Below are 17561 nucleotides of genomic sequence, written 5' to 3'. Positions count from 1 at the left end.
GCTGCCTTTTCAACGACGCTTGACCGGTCTCTTTTCTTTGTTTTGAAACTTTTTCGTGTTTCTCGGAGGTCGCCAGCGGCCGCCTCCTCCCGACATTCCAGCTTTCACGTTGCCGGTCGCCCGCGAGCCAACTGCTTGCACGGCGCTTCAGATCGGCCGACCAAACAACCTGCGTGCCTGCCTACGTTTTCAACCGCCGCTCTGCTGTGGATGTGTTGGGAGGGTGTCGTTGTTCTCCGTCTCACGCCTTCCGCCCGCTTTGAGTGTCAACGGCCGCTTCATCTCCCCGCGAGCACTCAACGGTCTTCTGGCAAGGTACTCTACATCGTTCGCGCATTTTTTCTTGCGGCAGCATGCTTGTAACGTTCGCTCCGAAGCTGAAAGAGCTCTCTTTTTTTCGCTGTCTTGTCTTCCCACTCACTTCCGGACCTTTTGGATCGCAACTCGTATTTCGTGGTCGCGTGTTTTGCTTATTCATGCGATCCCTGGCTGGTGCAGGAACGTTGCCAAATTAGCGTGTTCGAGCGCTTGAGGCCTTATGTTTTCTGAGGTTATTCGCTGCAAACTGAGCGTAGTTTCGCGCTAATTTTGTTCCGTTGCTAAACTTCGCTTAGGTTTGTGCACTTGCAGCTGCCGTGGCGTTGACTCATCATGATCTAGGAATTTTGTTGAGTTAATGTGATGGACTACATAGCTATAATAATTGTCGTTTAGTTATGCTTGAGAGAAAATTTTTCGGGGCTTTTCTGAACGCTTTCTTAAAGGTGTAATGCGAAAGCATGCAATCATGAATACGTCAACCCTTTCTCGAACGTTATAGGACCTTTCAGTGAATTAACTTCCACTGAAAGTCCATTCACTAACCTGCCATAATCGGCTGTAAGTTACCCACATGCGCTTATCTTAATTTCTTCTGTGAGGCCTGTGATGCACGTATACAGATCAAGTGAAAGTTTTGCATTATTGCGGTCTAATCAAGCGCTAAGAAGAAGCATCGATACAGTAGATATGTTTGTTATTTGGCAATTAATTTCAATCTTCAGCAGTGAGGTTGAAGCTACTTTTGCGGCTCTGATAAGACCCGCTACTAATTGCAGTCTTCAGCAGTGAACAGGGTATGTTGGTTGAAGGTAGGTTGAAGCTACTTTTGTGGCTCTGATAAGACCTGCTACTTGGTCGCTTTCACTGCTACAGCCTTAAGGCCGCATTACCTTCAAAGTAAAGTATGAATAACTGCTCGGCATACTGTAGACAAAATTTAAACATACTCTTTATACGCAACTGTAAAAACATGAGCATTGTTTTTCTTCAAGAAACTATCAAAGAAGTGCACACTGTATTCGGAAACATATTGGAGATGTGCGATGGGACGACGTGTTTACTTAAATGCGAAGAAAAATGTTTGCCACCAGAAAAAAAAATGCACATAACACGGCGGATATAGGAAGGAAGACTCATAAGTTAATGTGCTCATATGTCTCAAGCTTGTTTTTATATTTATCTAAAGAGACAATAAAGCAAAGCATTCAGCAAAGCTACTCGAAACCACAAAGACGTTTCTCTGCCGACGAGCATGGTCAAACGTAACAGTTTAGACATTTCATATTTTTGTTGCCACTACCAAAACAAAACCAGATGAGACGCCAATAAACATTACCTAAGTGCGCCATGAAAATGATGGGTACGCACTCATCGAGACGGTTCTAAACCGAACGCGCATGCATTCATTTAGAACCAGCTCTCCTCGCATTTTCCCCTTTCGTTTTCTCCTAGGTACCGCCGGGCGCCGTTAGCGACACCTCTTCCCCAAGCCACTACCGCCGGAGGCGGGGAATGGGAAACGACGACCGCAACTTGAGAGGCGCTCCCTAGCGCTTGCGCCACCTGAAGCCGCACATCGACCTGCCGGACAGCTGTTCGCCGCGCGCGAGTAGGCGAGTGCTCGGCAGCGCAGTTGCGCTTTCGCCGGTTTTGCGAGGAGCTGCCGTGCCGTGCGCTCTGGTGTTGTGTTGTGCTTGTGGATACATATATCGCTGAAGCCGTCGGCTGTCTCTTGACTGTTGCCCCCACTAGCTGGACTAGTTCGCGAAAAAAGGTAAGCGCTCTCTTGAGGCACTACATAACTTTGTGACTTAACTTTGACAGGAACGAAACGGTAGTTCATTCTAGCTTCAAGACAGATTGAGCTCTGGCGATACGCGACAAGCCGCAGAGCGTGGTCAAGAAGCAAATCAGGTGGTAAAATTTTTGACGCAGTGCTATCAACTTTCAATTAAAAAAAAAAAAAAATCGGCAGTCTACTTTGTCTCTCAGTGAAAAAAAGATCAGGAAAAATAAACAGTGCCAGAAAACCAGACTGTATCGCTCTGTTCGACTGATATGTGTTGGTGCCGCTATCTTCATACCACCATGGTGCTTATAGGCGAAGGAAGTATTATAGGGAGTGCCATTCTCCCATCCGAAAACACATATTGCGACTTTTTCATCGAACATAAGAGCAAAAACAAAAATAAAAAATACCACGTGCTAGGCGAAAGTTAATAAATAAAAGAAAGCGTATGAATCTTTATAGTGCTCGGGGTGTTGAGTGCATCGCAACGGTACCGCTATCATTCATGTTCCTCGTAGACTATACACCTGTTAGCAGAGGTGTGACATCTCACCGTTTTTAAGGCCATATCCATTTTGAAACGCTTCATCCTCTTATTATCTTTTAGTGGTTAAAGTAAGCACTTAAATGTAAACGACGTCAGCAGTCTTTTCTGCAAGACCACGATTTGAAATTCAAAGCTGGGAAGCGCGACCTATAATTTCTCTACGTCAAGGGCACACTTCATATAATGTTTATATAGTCCGCAAAGCTATCTAGTGAAGTAGCTATAGCGCGAAAACATTTATCGATCTCATATTCATACGCGAGGCATAAATGTTTATTTCTTAGACTATTGGCTAAAACGACACCGGCCTAGGGCTCTTGTGTTTGGTGCAGCCTACCTTCAGACATAAACCCTGACTGCTCATTGGAGGGTCAAATTCTAAAGTTAAAGCTCAGCTACTTTGGTCATCTGATGAGAAGAGAGGAGTCGCTGGAGAAAGATTTGATGTTGGGAAAGGTTGACGGTCACCGGAGAAGGGGTAGGCAGCGAACGCGGTGGTTAGATGGCATCCTCGAGGCGCTGCAGATGAAGTTATGTGATGTTAGGAAGATAGTGAGAGACCGGAAAGCGTGGCGTGATATGGTCCATAGGGTCACGAAGAGTCGGACATGACTGAACGACTGAACTGAACTGAATTGAACATTCAGACAGCGGTTTAACCACCGGGCACGCTTGTTGGCGCTGCCTAACGGTTCAGACGCAAACATGTGTCCGTTATGTGTCATCACGCTCGTGATTGCCTTACTTGCTTGTTTTATGCGTTTATTAATTTCCCTGCTGACTGAATAGCTTTTTTTCAAGCCAGCCTTGAAAATTTAATTTAGTTGCATTCTATGTAGCAACGGCGTCTCATAGCCTGTGTCGCTTTGGGACGTTAAACGCCATAAACCAAACCATCTCTGCAGCTATAGCTGTATGTACAAATGATTATGGCATGCATGTACAAAACGCTATGGGACCGGGTGCATCGCCTGTGCTGTCATCTGTTACGGTGTATAATCCGCTTATCATTTCGGTTGTGAAGCGCATTTCACTAACTCGGAGTAGCTCGCCGAATGCGTAAACGAGCAAGATGCTTAGTGAGCGCGCACCACCGTGGACTTATCGCATATCAGGACCTAGATCCAAATCACCCATTCGAAACAAGATGTTCGATGTCGCGACGCGAGCACACTTTTCGTGACACTTTAAAATTATTATCAGATTCCGGGTGACGTTTCATATCTCCTAATGGTCGTCTTAAATATACTCGTCAACATTAACTAGTGGCCACCTTCGTATAGGTTCACGGCGAAGGGAGACTACTATCGGGAGCCCTTCAATACGGCGTACTTGATAGTCTGATTTGCTTTGCGACGTCAAGACCCACAAACCAAACCAAACCATTGTGAACTAATTTGTTTACATCTCCTTATGTGGACCGCGATCCCGACCGGTACCCCGCCCTTCGAACTAGCACGTATATTGGTGTTTTAAAAACATGTCGGCTTTTAAAGGGAGTTTTGTACTTCGGACTCTGTGTCTTGTGAAGTCACAAAACCAGTTAAGAAATTTCTGTTTACAATTACTCTATTAATTAGCCGCACTGCCACCTGGCAGAGCTGTGGTTTGGGCTTGTTGGTTTGGTTGCATGGGTGAGGGAAGCAGTGGGAATATGGTCGACGGACACAAAAGCCATGCTGATCAGCACTTCTGTCTGCTTTTGTGTTCGTTTTTGTCTTTTAGCGCTGCTTCCACTAGCCATGCCGATGACTACACCCCCCCCCCCCCCCCCCTGCTTTCAGCTCCGTCCCACCTCGCATACGAACGTTAAAGACGGTCCGTAAAAACATCTCTCCACGTGCAATATTTGAATTTCGCGCCAATTTAAATGCTGGTGCCCGTGAATGGTCTGAAGATCCCTCTAAGTACAGTCCTGAGCTGGACCCTGCTATCGCAGGGCAGTCCTGAAAGAAAACAAAAATAGCCTACACAGTACTCGTATCTACAGCTCGGCATATATTTTTTTATTACGGCAAGCGAGGTTTAGGTTTCGCCGTGATATACCCTCCTCAACCATCCGGTTCAGTACCAGGTTGCACAGAGGAGTTTTAGAGGATGGCCCAAAAACAGCAAGAGGGGGAAGAACAGTTCTCGTCTTTGGTCGGTGCGCAAAAATTTCCCCTTCGAAGCAGTTTTGAGCTCTGGAAATGGACTTAGTTTAGAACGTATATAGTTTATGGAGTGGGCGTGGTTAGTGGAGGGTTCCTGATTGCATGAGCGTTTCGTGCTTCGCCTCCATCGAAACGGGGCCGCTGAGGTTAAGATCGAGCCCGTGTCCTCGAACTAAATAGCCGAGCACTTTAACCACTGAGCTACCGCGGCGTCTGTGAACTCGACTGAGAGTTGTTCTGCAGTACACTGAGACTGAGGAAGTTGCTGCAGTAAAGGGAAAAAATGGTAACCATAATGGTCACAGTAGTGTTAATAGCACTATAATGGAAAATAGTAGTGTAAGTAAGAAATATTCGATGTATTAAAAAGAGGTATTAAAAACGAGTAATTTGTAGAGGCTTATAAAGCCAATGTCATCGTCTCTGACTTTTTTGGTTATTGTCATAGTTATTTTTCATTGCAATAGCTGACTACACAAAGCTACTGCCAGCTCGTGACAACATGGCAGTTATATTCAGTAGCTGTATTAGTGAAACTAATTAGTTCTAATAGTAGTAATGGTAATACCGAAGCGCGCTTCTTAAATTACGCCAAGAACAGTCGAGAGGGTAAGAACCTGAAGAGCTAAGTTTATGGCAGACCCTTCATCACGCGCTCGTTAATAGAAAGGGGCATAAATGTACTTTCTGTCGGGAGGCAGGCGACGATCGTGCCTGTCGTCCGTTACTTTCTTGCTGTCGTCTGTCGTTATTTTAACGATCGCCTTTCATTTGAACAGTCGAGCGAGACGGAGAAGAAAGAACACAACGCTGTGTTGCACGCTTCCTTCAGTGCGTCGTCCGTCGCGCTGTAGTTGTTTATTTTAACAACTCATCTAACAAGTTGTCTGAAAGAATGCTCAAATTGTACTGCGCATCATTCAACATTCAGTTCAGTTCAGTCGTGTCCGACTCTTCGTGACCCTATGCACCATGTCACGCCACGCTTTCCGGTCTCTCACTATCTTCCTAACATCACATAACTTCATCTGCAGCGCCTCGAGGATGCCATCTAACCATCGCGTTCGCTGCCTACCCCTTCTCCGGCGACCCTCCAGCGACTCCTGTTACGACCAAGCATCCGCATTTGCGCGCTCTATTGTTCGCCTGTGGGCATGGAAAAGTTTTGTGAATATGTGGTGATGGTCCATTGGCTCTAAGTGAGCCTGTTTCCAGGAATCCTGTTTTGTAAGCATGTTTTGCTTTGTGGACAACCTGCAAATGCCAAATTGGCCCTGTCAAGAGAACGTCTGGAAAAACACAAAGAAACGTCCCCCTGCGGGAAATAGCAGGAAGTGCTTTCTTTTGTTCACCCTTCCAGTCGAGAAGTGCTATCCTCCAGTGATGAATGCCTCCTATCCAAAGGAGACGACAGAGTGACATGTCCGCTGACGTGCAGGACAAGAGAAGAGCATGACTCATACGGCCATTAAGTGATTTCCCGGGAATGCAGGAAAGATTTGCAATTGTCGAAAAGGGACCATGTTGGGAGCCCTATGCGGCGCCACGTGCACTCGGGTTTCTGAGAAGTAAAACCCCCAGAACCAGCCTGTGGTTTCTTTGCTGAAGAATAGAAATGTACCTCCTCTCCTCGCCGTTCCCAAGCTTTTCCCGCCAACAAGTGATCACGCCCAACGAATGAATGCCGGACCAGTCAGTGCTTCAGACCATCAGTGCAGTGATGTGTTCGATTGGATGCCGATACCTGAGGGGCGTGCCCTGGATTTGGTTGGTCAGCATCTTCAGAGAGGGGCTGGACATAGGGGGTTTTTAAGGACGCTGCAGAGCACGAAATGTCGCTCTGGGCCCTGGGTAAACGGCTCATCCAGTCGCTTCTCGCTATGAACTCTTAACGCTTGTCATTTTGCTGATGTACCCTTCTTCTTCATGTAAATATTCTTGTAAATACGTTTTCTCAAAGTGCCAGTAAACCTGCTTGTACATATTTCACCAACTTCGAAGATTCAATCCTACTTCAACCCCGAGTCTCTGCACGCTACCAAGTGAAGGCCGGGTCGCCATAGCCCCAGCGTCACGACAACTGGTGGCAGCGGTGGGATCTGAATCTACAAGCCACAACATCTGGTGATTGGAGGTGGATCTGAAGCTACAAGCCACAACACCTTGTGATCGGAGGTGGCATCTCAAGCAACAAGCAGGAGCAACAATCGGCCAACAAGAGGGCAGCTCGGAACATCGATCGCATGTGTGGGTGAGTGCTTGGCTTTTCTTCTGATGTGGACCAGGTTCTAGAACAGGGTTAGATTTTAGAACTGGTAAAGAGAGTGTGGAAACGCCTTTAGGTTTGGTAGTTTGCACTGTTGTTTTGGAAGTAGCCGACACTCGGAGCGATCATGGACCTACAAAAGCTGCAGAAACCGGAACTGTTGCAATTGTGTGAGGAATTGGGAATTGATACAAGTGGTTTGGCACGAAAACCTTTGATTATAAAGGCAATCACAGATTTGGGAGCCGATGATGAGGAGCTCAGTGAAGCATGGAACCTCATCGGTCAAAAAAAGGAACAGCTCAGACAGCAGAAGGAGCGGGAAAAAGAGCAGAAAGAGCGGGAAAAAGAGGAAAAGAGGCGTGAGCGTGAACTTGAGAGGGAAAAAGAGGAAAGGGAGCGCGAACGTGAGTGGGAAAAAGAGGAAAAGAAGCGTGAAAGAGAAGCAAAAAAGCTGGACCAAGAAATTGAGCTCCGGAAATTAGAACTAGAGTTGAGCAAGAGGTCGGGCAATTGTCCCCAGCTAGCGGTACCTCTTCTCAACAAGGAGGCAGATTTCAAGATGTCAAAGTACATGCAGCCATATGTGATATCAGGGGATATCGGTCTGTATCTGGCTAACTTTGAGCGAACCTGCGAAAAACTGTCCTTCCAGCGAGACACTTGGTCTCAGAGATTATTGACGGTTCTGCCCTGCGAGGCAGCGGAGGTTGTCGCGCGGCTAAGCAAGGAGGACGCGGACAACTACGAGAAGGTCAAAGCTTGCCTTCTGAGAAAGTATAGGCTTAGCGCCGAGGCGTTCAGAAAACGTTTTCGGAAAGCTACTAAGTCCAGGGACGAGAGTTACCCTGAATTCCTGTACAATTTAAGAGTTAATTTGGGCGAGTGGCTAAAGAGCACAGATTCCTACAGTGATAGGGACGCTGTAGTCGAGCAAATTCTTTTGGAGCAGTTTTATAACTGCCTCCCAGAAAAAGAAAGAAATTGGTTACAGGACCGAGGCGAAATTAAGTCGGCAACTGAAGCTGCCGAACTTATTGAGGAGTATGCTTCGCGCCGACAATTCAGCAACCCAGCAGTGGATAGGCCCCGCAATCCCAAGTTCAGTATGAAAAACCGTCAGGAAAGGCACTTTGCTAGAGTTGGAAACGAAGAAATGAAGGTTTCTTCAGGCAAATTCCCTAGAAAGGACGGCAGTGAGAAAAGTGGGGAAGTGACCAACGTGCAGAACACAAAGAATAAGCTTGAGGCTAGGAAGCCGCTCACATGCTTTAGGTGTAATGAGCAGGGTCACATTGCCGTCAACTGCCGGAAAGAAAAGATTGCTTTCTCGTATGTCAGGGACTGCGATGAAAATATGCAGCTTTTAGAACCCTACCTGCATGACCTAGTAGTCAACGGGAAGCCTTGCAAGGTACTGCGCGATTCGGCCGCAACGATGGATGTTGTCCATCCGGCGTATGTATCGCCTTCCGACTATACAGGACAGTGTGCATGGATCCGACAGGTAGTTGAGGAACAGAGTGTGTGCTTGCCGATCGCGAACGTGGTCATCGAGGGCCCTTTCGGCGAATTAACAACCGAGGCTGCCGTTTCAGGAAAGCTTCCTAAGTGCTATCCGTATTTGTTCTCCAACAAATCGGACATGCTGCTGCGAAAGAGGGGCATCCTTTTCGGAGACAGAGTTGTGCAAGCCTTAACACGTTCAAAGGCGCGAGAACTAGCTACACTGCTCATTCCAGAAAAATCCACAGCGGAGGAAACGGCAGTTAAAACAATGGTAAATGCGGAAGATAGCAGGTCAGAAAACTTTGAGAGCGAGGCATCTCAGATAAGTCAACTTGAAAGTGAGCTTGATGAGACGCGGAATGAGGACGTTCTTGAGAGTAACCTCTTGCCGCCAGTGTCTAGTAATCTCACGAGACTTTTAAGTGGAACCCGAGAGGACTTAGCTATAGAGCAAGCCAATGATCCCAATATACAGGAGATAAGGGAGCGCCACCGCGCCACTAAGACAGCAAACAATATTTCTTTCGAGATGAGAAAGGGAGTGCTGTATCGCTTATTCAAGGATAAGCGCGGAGTAGAGCGGGACCAATTAGTCGTTCCCCAAAAGTACCGCGGAGACTTACTGCGACTTGCCCATGGCAGCTCGTGGTCATGTCACCTTGGAATAAAGAAAACAAAGCAGAGGCTGTTGCAAGAATACTATTGGCCTGGATGTTTTAAGGACACGGAAAATTTTGTACGGTCATGCGACACGTGCCAGCGGGTTGGAAAGGCGCAAGATAAGTGGAAAGCTCCGATGGTGTTAGTACCAATCATTACCGAGCCGTTTCACCGGTTAGTAATAGATATAGTTGGGCCACTTCCTGTGACCGAGTCAGGGTACCGTTATATCCTCACTATGTTATGCCCAGCCACAAAGTTTCCAGAGGCTGTTCCGCTGCGCGAGGTGACGTCCGAGAGTGTAGTGGATTCGCTGCTGTCAGTGTTTGCACGAGTTGGATTCCCTTCCGAGGTACAAAGTGATCAGGGTAGCGTTTTCACGAGTGTCCTCACCACCTCATTTCTCGAGCGATGCGGCATTAAGGTAGTGCATAGCTCGATCCATCATCCGCAGAGCAACAGCGTAGAAAGATGGCACTCTGTTCTCAAACGAGTCCTGAGGGGACTGTGCTATGAAAACAAGCGCGAATGGGATACCTGCCTGCCTGCAGCGCTTTTCGCTTTGCGGTCAGTGCCGCACGAATCCACTGGATTTAGCCCAGCCGAGTTGGTGTACGGAAGGTCACTGCGCTCACCTTTGCGAATGGTGCGCGAAGCCTGGGAGGGGCGCGGAGAAGACCCAACAGTAGTAGAATTCATTCTGAACCTCTTGAATCGCTTACATAACACTAAGGAACTCGTTGAGGCCAGCATGAAGTCAGCCCAGGCTCGTTCCAAGGTGTACTATGATAAGTCAGCCCGTCAAAGGACGTTTTGTATCGGGGACCAGGTGATGTTGCTGAGAAGTTCAAGGCAGAATAAGCTCGAAGTACAGTGGGAAGGACCGGCTGAAGTCGTTGCAAAGCTTTCTAACACTAACTACGCAGTGAAAATTCCCGGTAGGCGTAAAGAAGTGCGCATTTATCATTGCAATCTTATGAAGCCTTATGTGCAGAGGGAAGCCGTGGTAAATCTAACGTTAAACCTTCCCGAGGAGATGGGGGACAACTTGATTTGCCTCAGCGGAAAAGGAAGCAACGCTCAGGAGCTTCTCAAAAAGACGGAGCAGAGAGGAGAACTAAAGAAATCCCAGCTGTCCGATCTGGGCGAGATAATAACAGAGTTTGAGGCCTGCTTCGTGGACAGGCCAGGCAGAACTGATTTGACTGAGCACGATATTGAGCTGACTTCAGACGTGCCAGTGCGATCAAGGTGCTACCGATTTTCTCCAAGGCAAAGAGAAATTCTGGATAGGGAAGTAACTCGCATGCTGGAATTGGGAGTAATAAAACCCTCGGAAAGCGATTATGCTTCGCCTATGATCTTAGTAGAAGCTCCAGGTAAAGACCCTAGGCCTGTGGTAGACTACCGAAAGCTAAATTCTCTCACCAGGGATCAAGTGTATCCTATTCCGAATATTGAGGAGAGAGTAGAACAGGTCAGTAGAGCGGCATATGTGACTACGCTGGACCTTACTCGAGGATACTGGCAAGTACCGCTCACTGAACGCGCCAGCAGATACGCGGCTTTCGTCACTCCGACGGGCAGCTACCAGCCAACAATGATGAGTTTCGGGCTCAAAAATGCTCCATTTTGTTTTTCCCGACTCATGGATAGGGTTTTAAAGGGGTGTGAAACATTCGCGGTGCCTTATTTAGACGACATTGCGGTTTTTTCCGACTCATGGGCGGACCATATGGTACATCTAAGAGCTGTACTGAGCCTTTTGCGTCAAGCTGGACTAACCGTAAAGGCCGAGAAATGTTGCCTGGCAAGGGCGACCGTGGACTACTTGGGTCACAATGTAGGTCAAGGTTTCAGGAAACCCAGCGAGATTAAGATTTCTGCGGTAGCAGACTACCCGCGGCCGAGCACGAAGACGGAAATTCGAGCATTCCTGGGTCTGACTGGGTACTACAATCACTACATCCCTAACTATTCAGCTTTGGCTAGCCCTCTGACCGACGCTCTCCGCAAGACAGAACCGACAAATGTAGTCTGGGACGAACAAAAGGAAGCCTCCTTCGTAAACCTGAAGGCTGTGCTGATTAGCCGTCCGGTATTGCGAGCTCCAGACTATGGCCGAGAATTCACGGTCCAGTGTGATGCCAGTGATCGAGGGTTAGGTGCTGTTCTCTGCCAGAGAGATGACGACGGTAATGAGCACCCCGTGCTCTACTTGAGCAGAAAACTGAGTTCTAGAGAGAGGGCTTATTGCGCGTCAGAGAAGGAATGCGCTTGCATTGTATGGGCCATTCAAAAATTGCAGTGCTATCTTGGAGGGGCCAAATTCACCGTAGAGACGGACCATTGTCCCCTGGCTTGGCTGCAAACTGCGACATCGAAGAACAGTCGCCTTCTTAGGTGGAGCTTGATTTTACAGCAGTACAATTTTGAAATAAGATACAAAAAGGGGAAGTTAAATGGGAATGCGGACGCGCTTAGCCGCTCTTTCTAAGCGGTCCGAGATGTTCCTCACCATGTATCCAAATTGATAATCAGGTTTTTTTTTTTTTGTGCGCTTGAATATAGATGACTATGTAAAGCAGCACGTTTGGTTTTCGAGGCATACGTGGGTCCTGAACGTCTTGAGAGTGGGCTTTTCTCGAACAACAATGGCAGTTTTCTTTTGACCTGGTCTCTTCAGACGGGAGCCGAGTGCTTGCTTCGACATGTGGTTGAGTTTCAGATAGCTCAAGCAATTTGGCCTACAACAATCAAGACAACGCGACAAGCAACAGCGAGCTTCAAGCGTTCACGTGCAGGCCATTAAGTCGTCTCTTCATGCAGCAGCTGCGGCTGCTGCCCTCCGAGTCTCTTCTGGCGGGGGAGGAGGCTGTTACGACCAAGCATCCGCATTTGCGCGCTCTATTGTTCGCCTGTGGGCATGGAAAAGTTTTGTGAATATGTGGTGATGGTCCATTGGCTCTAAGTGAGCCTGTTTCCAGGAATCCTGTTTTGTAAGCATGTTTTGCTTTGTGGACAACCTGCAAATGCCAAATTGGCCCTGTCAAGAGAACGTCTGGAAAAACACAAAGAAACGTCCCCCTGCGGGAAATAGCAGGAAGTGCTTTCTTTTGTTCACCCTTCCAGTCGAGAAGTGCTATCCTCCAGTGATGAATGCCTCCTATCCAAAGGAGACGACAGAGTGACATGTCCGCTGACGTGCAGGACAAGAGAAGAGCATGACTCATACGGCCATTAAGTGATTTCCCGGGAATGCAGGAAAGATTTGCAATTGTCGAAAAGGGACCATGTTGGGAGCCCTATGCGGCGCCACGTGCACTCGGGTTTCTGAGAAGTAAAACCCCCAGAACCAGCCTGTGGTTTCTTTGCTGAAGAATAGAAATGTACCTCCTCTCCTCGCCGTTCCCAAGCTTTTCCCGCCAACAAGTGATCACGCCCAACGAATGAATGCCGGACCAGTCAGTGCTTCAGACCATCAGTGCAGTGATGTGTTCGATTGGATGCCGATACCTGAGGGGCGTGCCCTGGATTTGGTTGGTCAGCATCTTCAGAGAGGGGCTGGACATAGGGGGTTTTTAAGGACGCTGCAGAGCACGAAATGTCGCTCTGGGCCCTGGGTAAACGGCTCATCCAGTCGCTTCTCGCTATGAACTCTTAACGCTTGTCATTTTGCTGATGTACCCTTCTTCTTCATGTAAATATTCTTGTAAATACGTTTTCTCAAAGTGCCAGTAAACCTGCTTGTACATATTTCACCAACTTCGAAGATTCAATCCTACTTCAACCCCGAGTCTCTGCACGCTACCAAGTGAAGGCCGGGTCGCCATAGCCCCAGCGTCACGACACTCCTCTCTTCTCATCAGATGACCAAAGTAGCTGAGCTTTAACTTTAGAATTTGACCCTCCAATGAGCAGTCAGGGTTTATATGGTCGACAATATCGACTGATTTGATCTTCTGGCAGTCAAGGAACTCTCAAGAGTCTCCGCCAGCACCACAATTCAAACGCGTCAATTTTTCGGCGGTCAGCCTTCTTCACAGTCCAACTATCGCATCCATACATCACAACTGGAAAGACCATAGCACGAGTTATACGGATCTTGGTTGGCAGACTAATGTCTCTGCTCTTTAGTAGGCGGTCAAGGCTAACCATTGCTCTCTTTCCCAGGAGCAGGCGTCTCCTAATTTCATGGCTGCAGTCTCCTTCCGGGGTAAACTTGGAGCCCAAGAAGAGAATATCTGTCACAGCTTCCACTTCTTGTCCCTTGACACCTTATTTTCGTTCAACGGTCAGCGTTGTAGCTTAGAGACAGCAGTATATGAAGCAAATTATCTTTCAAGGTTGGTATATGTATTACACCTCGCGGATGGTAGTGCTTCGTTCAGACAGGTGTAATGATAAATGTGCACTTTTCCTCGCTGTGCATGATAAGAATTTTGAAGCGATCAGTTTCAATGGCAAGTACTATATCAGTTGCTCAGAACTGGCTAAGGGTATATATACTGCAGTTTTGCACTGGTCTTTCTTTTAAGGGCTATGTGCGTAAATAATTGCGTTCAAAGCATTTAGAACGTGAAAGCGACAGAAAAAACTGAGGAGGGCGGGGGTAGAGGAAAGGAGGATTTGTCACAATAATTCCATCGACATACGACTCGCCCTATCACGGAGGCGTTGTTTTATGACTTCGCCTCAATCCTCGTAAGTTCTACACGTGTTATGTGAAAATAAACCACTCTTCCAACTAAGAGATTATCTGCTAAAATGAACAAAAGCAAACTGTTGATCAGTGAAATAATTGCAAGAGGCCTCACGGTCGGACTGCTGTAAAAAAATACTCAGGATTAAACATTGTGCTTGTCCGTTTAATAAGAAACAGGGGCTAGTGGACTACGTAGCCACATGCTTTGAATAAAACTTATGGGATATATTAAGTGGCTACAGACTCTTCGAAAAACTACAAAACGCTATTTCTGTTGATTAGATGCTCTGAACGCAGATATTTGCCTGGCGATCAACGCACAGTGATATTGGGGAAGTTTAGTGAGGATTGTACAACTCTCTTTCATACTGTACATGTTTCGAGCTGTAAAACTCCCGGTTCGGTCGATTTATTTTGTTGTTCTTTTTTTTCTTTCTTATAGGATCCATGCTCTACCCTCTGTTTTTTTTTTTAATTTTTCTTCATGCTTCTTGTGCTGGAGAGCGCCCCGAGTAGAGACCTATGAAACGTTGTTTGTCAAGCCATGCATAAATTACAGCGCGAGGGCAGGCTCCAGGATCAGCAGGTGCTAGCAGACGACGTTTCGCGGGACCGCCGCCATCTTAGTTTTCTCCGGAGCAGACGACGCGGAGGGCGACGTAACTCGTGACGTACTTCAGTCGACGCAGTTTCCCACCACGACGCTCTGACGCGTGAAACGCGGTCGTTCAGAGTTCAGCCATTAGCGCTGCTTCTTTTTATAAACACTCAACAAGTGGCGCTGACGTAACGCCGAGTTTTCCGCTCCCAAGCGGAGCGCGCAATTACAGAGAGATTTCCGTCCCCAATTTGCACACAAGCGCCGCTTGATTCACTCAACAGGGAGAACACCAAGCTGAGGGAGTGCTCCGGAGAGCTGCAATCAACGAAGCGGAGTTGTTGTTTGCATTCGGGCAAGTTGTTCCAAGTTGCTGTTTTAGAAGCCATTTGTTGTGCTGTTTTGTACAGAATAATTCTAGTGCAAATTTCACATGTGATACACCTTTCTTTCACATTTATATCTATACGCCGTGCCGCTCTCACTGGTAAGGACAAAAGGATAGAGAAAGCCAGTGCGTTGCAGAAACGTGAATTGAGTCCAAACCTAAACAACGACTTTCGCAATGTAGGGAGTCTTTGACGCAAACTCAGAAAAAAAAAAATCGTATGTTGAAATCATGCTGTTGACGCAAGCATGTGCGTATGTGGCTCAGTTAAACTGCAGCGTTTTTGACACCTGGCAGATTTGTATTTTGGTCACGTCTTGATTGTTGCGTTTCCCATATTCGCAACGTGGTAGCTACCAATACATTTGGCCTCATTATATGCTTTCTATTATTCAGATGTGTGCTAAAAAGACATCGACTGCAAAGTATAGGATGCGAACACCACCTTATTATACACAAATATGAAAATAAACCGAAATAAAAGCAGACTGACTCTGTCCGTCAGGCTGTGTTTGGTTTAGACGCATATCGGCTTCCCCTTCATGCCAGATGGAGCTCAGATCGAAGTAACGGCTCACCGCTCATATATTACCCCAACGGCGTTATTTGCGGTATCAATCAATGAATGAAAAGTTCTATTATATCCCAAAGCAAGTCACTTTCTTTTCTGCTGCTTCTTTCGTGCCTGCTAGAGTATTCTTGTCCTGATCTGCATTATTCCGTCGCTGTCAGGATACATAGTTAAAAGTTTACACCTTTAATGGTGCTAAAAGGGTGCTAAAAGGGTGCTAAAAGGGTGCTCCTGCAAAATACACTCACTGGAGCAGCCTTCTAGCACCCTAATTTCGATATATACACCCTTCACTTTTGTCCAAAAGGGTGCTTTTATTACAGTGTCCACGTTTATTGGTTGGTCGATGACTTGTCATTACGCCAGCCTGTGTACACGCAGCCTTTGCCGCTTAACCGAAGAACTGCCAAGCTCCTACGAATTGACAAGTTACACGTCTGGGAATAACTACCCCCGTTTGTTCCTACTGTACAGGGAGTTTCGAATTGTCCGGATTTGCGAAATAGTGAGCCCGGCTAACGAGGCTTTACTGTGCTGTCCATAGACCAGCTAAGTACAGTCTATGGGCTGACCATTCAGGTTTTTGTGAGGGGCGGTCTACGCTTGCCTTCGCTCGCGGATTTGAACAGCAAGAATCGTTGAAAAATACTCGATGAGCAACGTGCGTATAGTTAAGATCGCTGTGGTGGTATAGCCTCGTCCGTACGGTTACACTGTCTCAATGGCGTAGTCAGGAATACTTATCAAGGAGTGGTATTCGTCGCCGGTCAAAAAAAAAAGAGGGGGGGGGGGGGGGGGAGAGAAGATGGCGGAAAGAATGCGGGGATGCAGCGCCCAGGAAGTTTCGGAAGGTGTTCTAACCCCAGACATAAGGGAGGGTGATATCAGAATCAACCTGTCAGGACCCTTGCATTCACGTTACCTCTAATGTACACGTCGGCATGTTCATACGGCTTGGTTAAAGCGGGGCTTCATACGTGGGCTGGTAGCCTACGCTATTACGTCATACTCTTCAAGGCTGAGCTTAAGTGTCTCCTATGGTTTTTCGCTCCCAACGCTGACACAGGCGCCAGATTTACTGGTAGATGACGCATTTAACTTCTAGCTTGTTAAAACGCTTGTGCCAGGTTTGTGATAAGATTCAGTTTATTAAAATATCTGTCCAATCTCGTCATTAAACTTTTCGCATTGAATCAGAAATTGCAAAAGAGAGACGCTAGCAGCTATATACGAGTCTAAACAACCACCTCAACTCTGCCGTGTTCGCGCGCTGCTGTCTTTGACGAGTACCCCAATCTTGCTTGCGTTGTGCCGGAAAAAATAACCGCATTTTCACTTTTTCCGTGAAACACTGAAGAAAACAACGAGGAAGCGCGCAAGAAAAAAAAAGAAAAAAAAAAAGGAGCGTGCCAGAATTCCGGCAGCGCGCGCGTTCCACCCTATGGTTCTTACACGACTCGGCGAGCAGGGGCCGAACTCCATCGCTGTTCTTCCTAAGGAGAAGAGAATGAAGCTACGGGCTACATTTGAGCTATTTCCGGTTATGTTTTATTTTAGCCTCTCTCCCCTCCCACACGGAAAAAAAAAAGCGAACCATAACTGAAACTCGTGCCAGTTGTAAGCCGCGACCTGTCACGGTGCTTCTCTCGTGCTGCTTATGCATGTATACAGATTTTTCCAAGTGCCGGCTTGTCTATTTGCGTATTGTTCTAATCGTTTTGTTTGTCCCGGTTGCCGAGTTTCCTGGGTCATCTCGAACGCGTTTTCCTTCCGGATAGCGTTACATTAGCGGGAGAACAAGCAAACTGAGGTGATGACGTTAGCGATTACGTGAACAGTACGCACGTGAACGCTTTTGCCACGTGCACGCTGTGCACACGCGTTTGGTCACGTGGGAGGCGCAGCCGAAGCGCGACGTTACATGGTCCAGCGGTGCTTCTAACAACGCCACTGGGTGCACCAGAGAACTGTACGAACAAAAATGCGGAAAGGAAAACGGAAGTTGACGGATGTGGTGATAAGGGAGGGCGTTTGGTAAATCTGGCCGGGCGAGA

The 17561-nt window shown here is 47.3% G+C and overlaps 1 protein-coding gene across 1 annotated transcript in view; it reads left to right on the top strand.

Annotated features, from left to right (window-relative positions):
- The first annotated feature begins 1935 nt into the window (after window positions 1-1935).
- Window positions 1936-17561, top strand: part of LOC146172867 (uncharacterized) — a 206815-nt gene continuing 191189 nt past the window's right edge. The window contains exon 1 of the mRNA XM_084583347.1: window positions 1936-2095. The gene's annotated coding sequence lies outside the window, so the exon portion shown is untranslated. The remainder of the gene's footprint in view (window positions 2096-17561) is intronic.

The sequence above is a fragment of the Amblyomma maculatum genome, chromosome 11 (genome assembly GCF_055883805.1).
Source record: "Amblyomma maculatum isolate TAMU_Amacu chromosome 11, ASM5588380v1, whole genome shotgun sequence".
Classification (NCBI taxonomy): Eukaryota; Metazoa; Arthropoda; class Arachnida; order Ixodida; family Ixodidae; genus Amblyomma; species Amblyomma maculatum.
The sequence above is the reverse complement of the archived record's forward strand: the minus strand, read 5'-3'. Positions and strand labels throughout refer to the sequence as shown.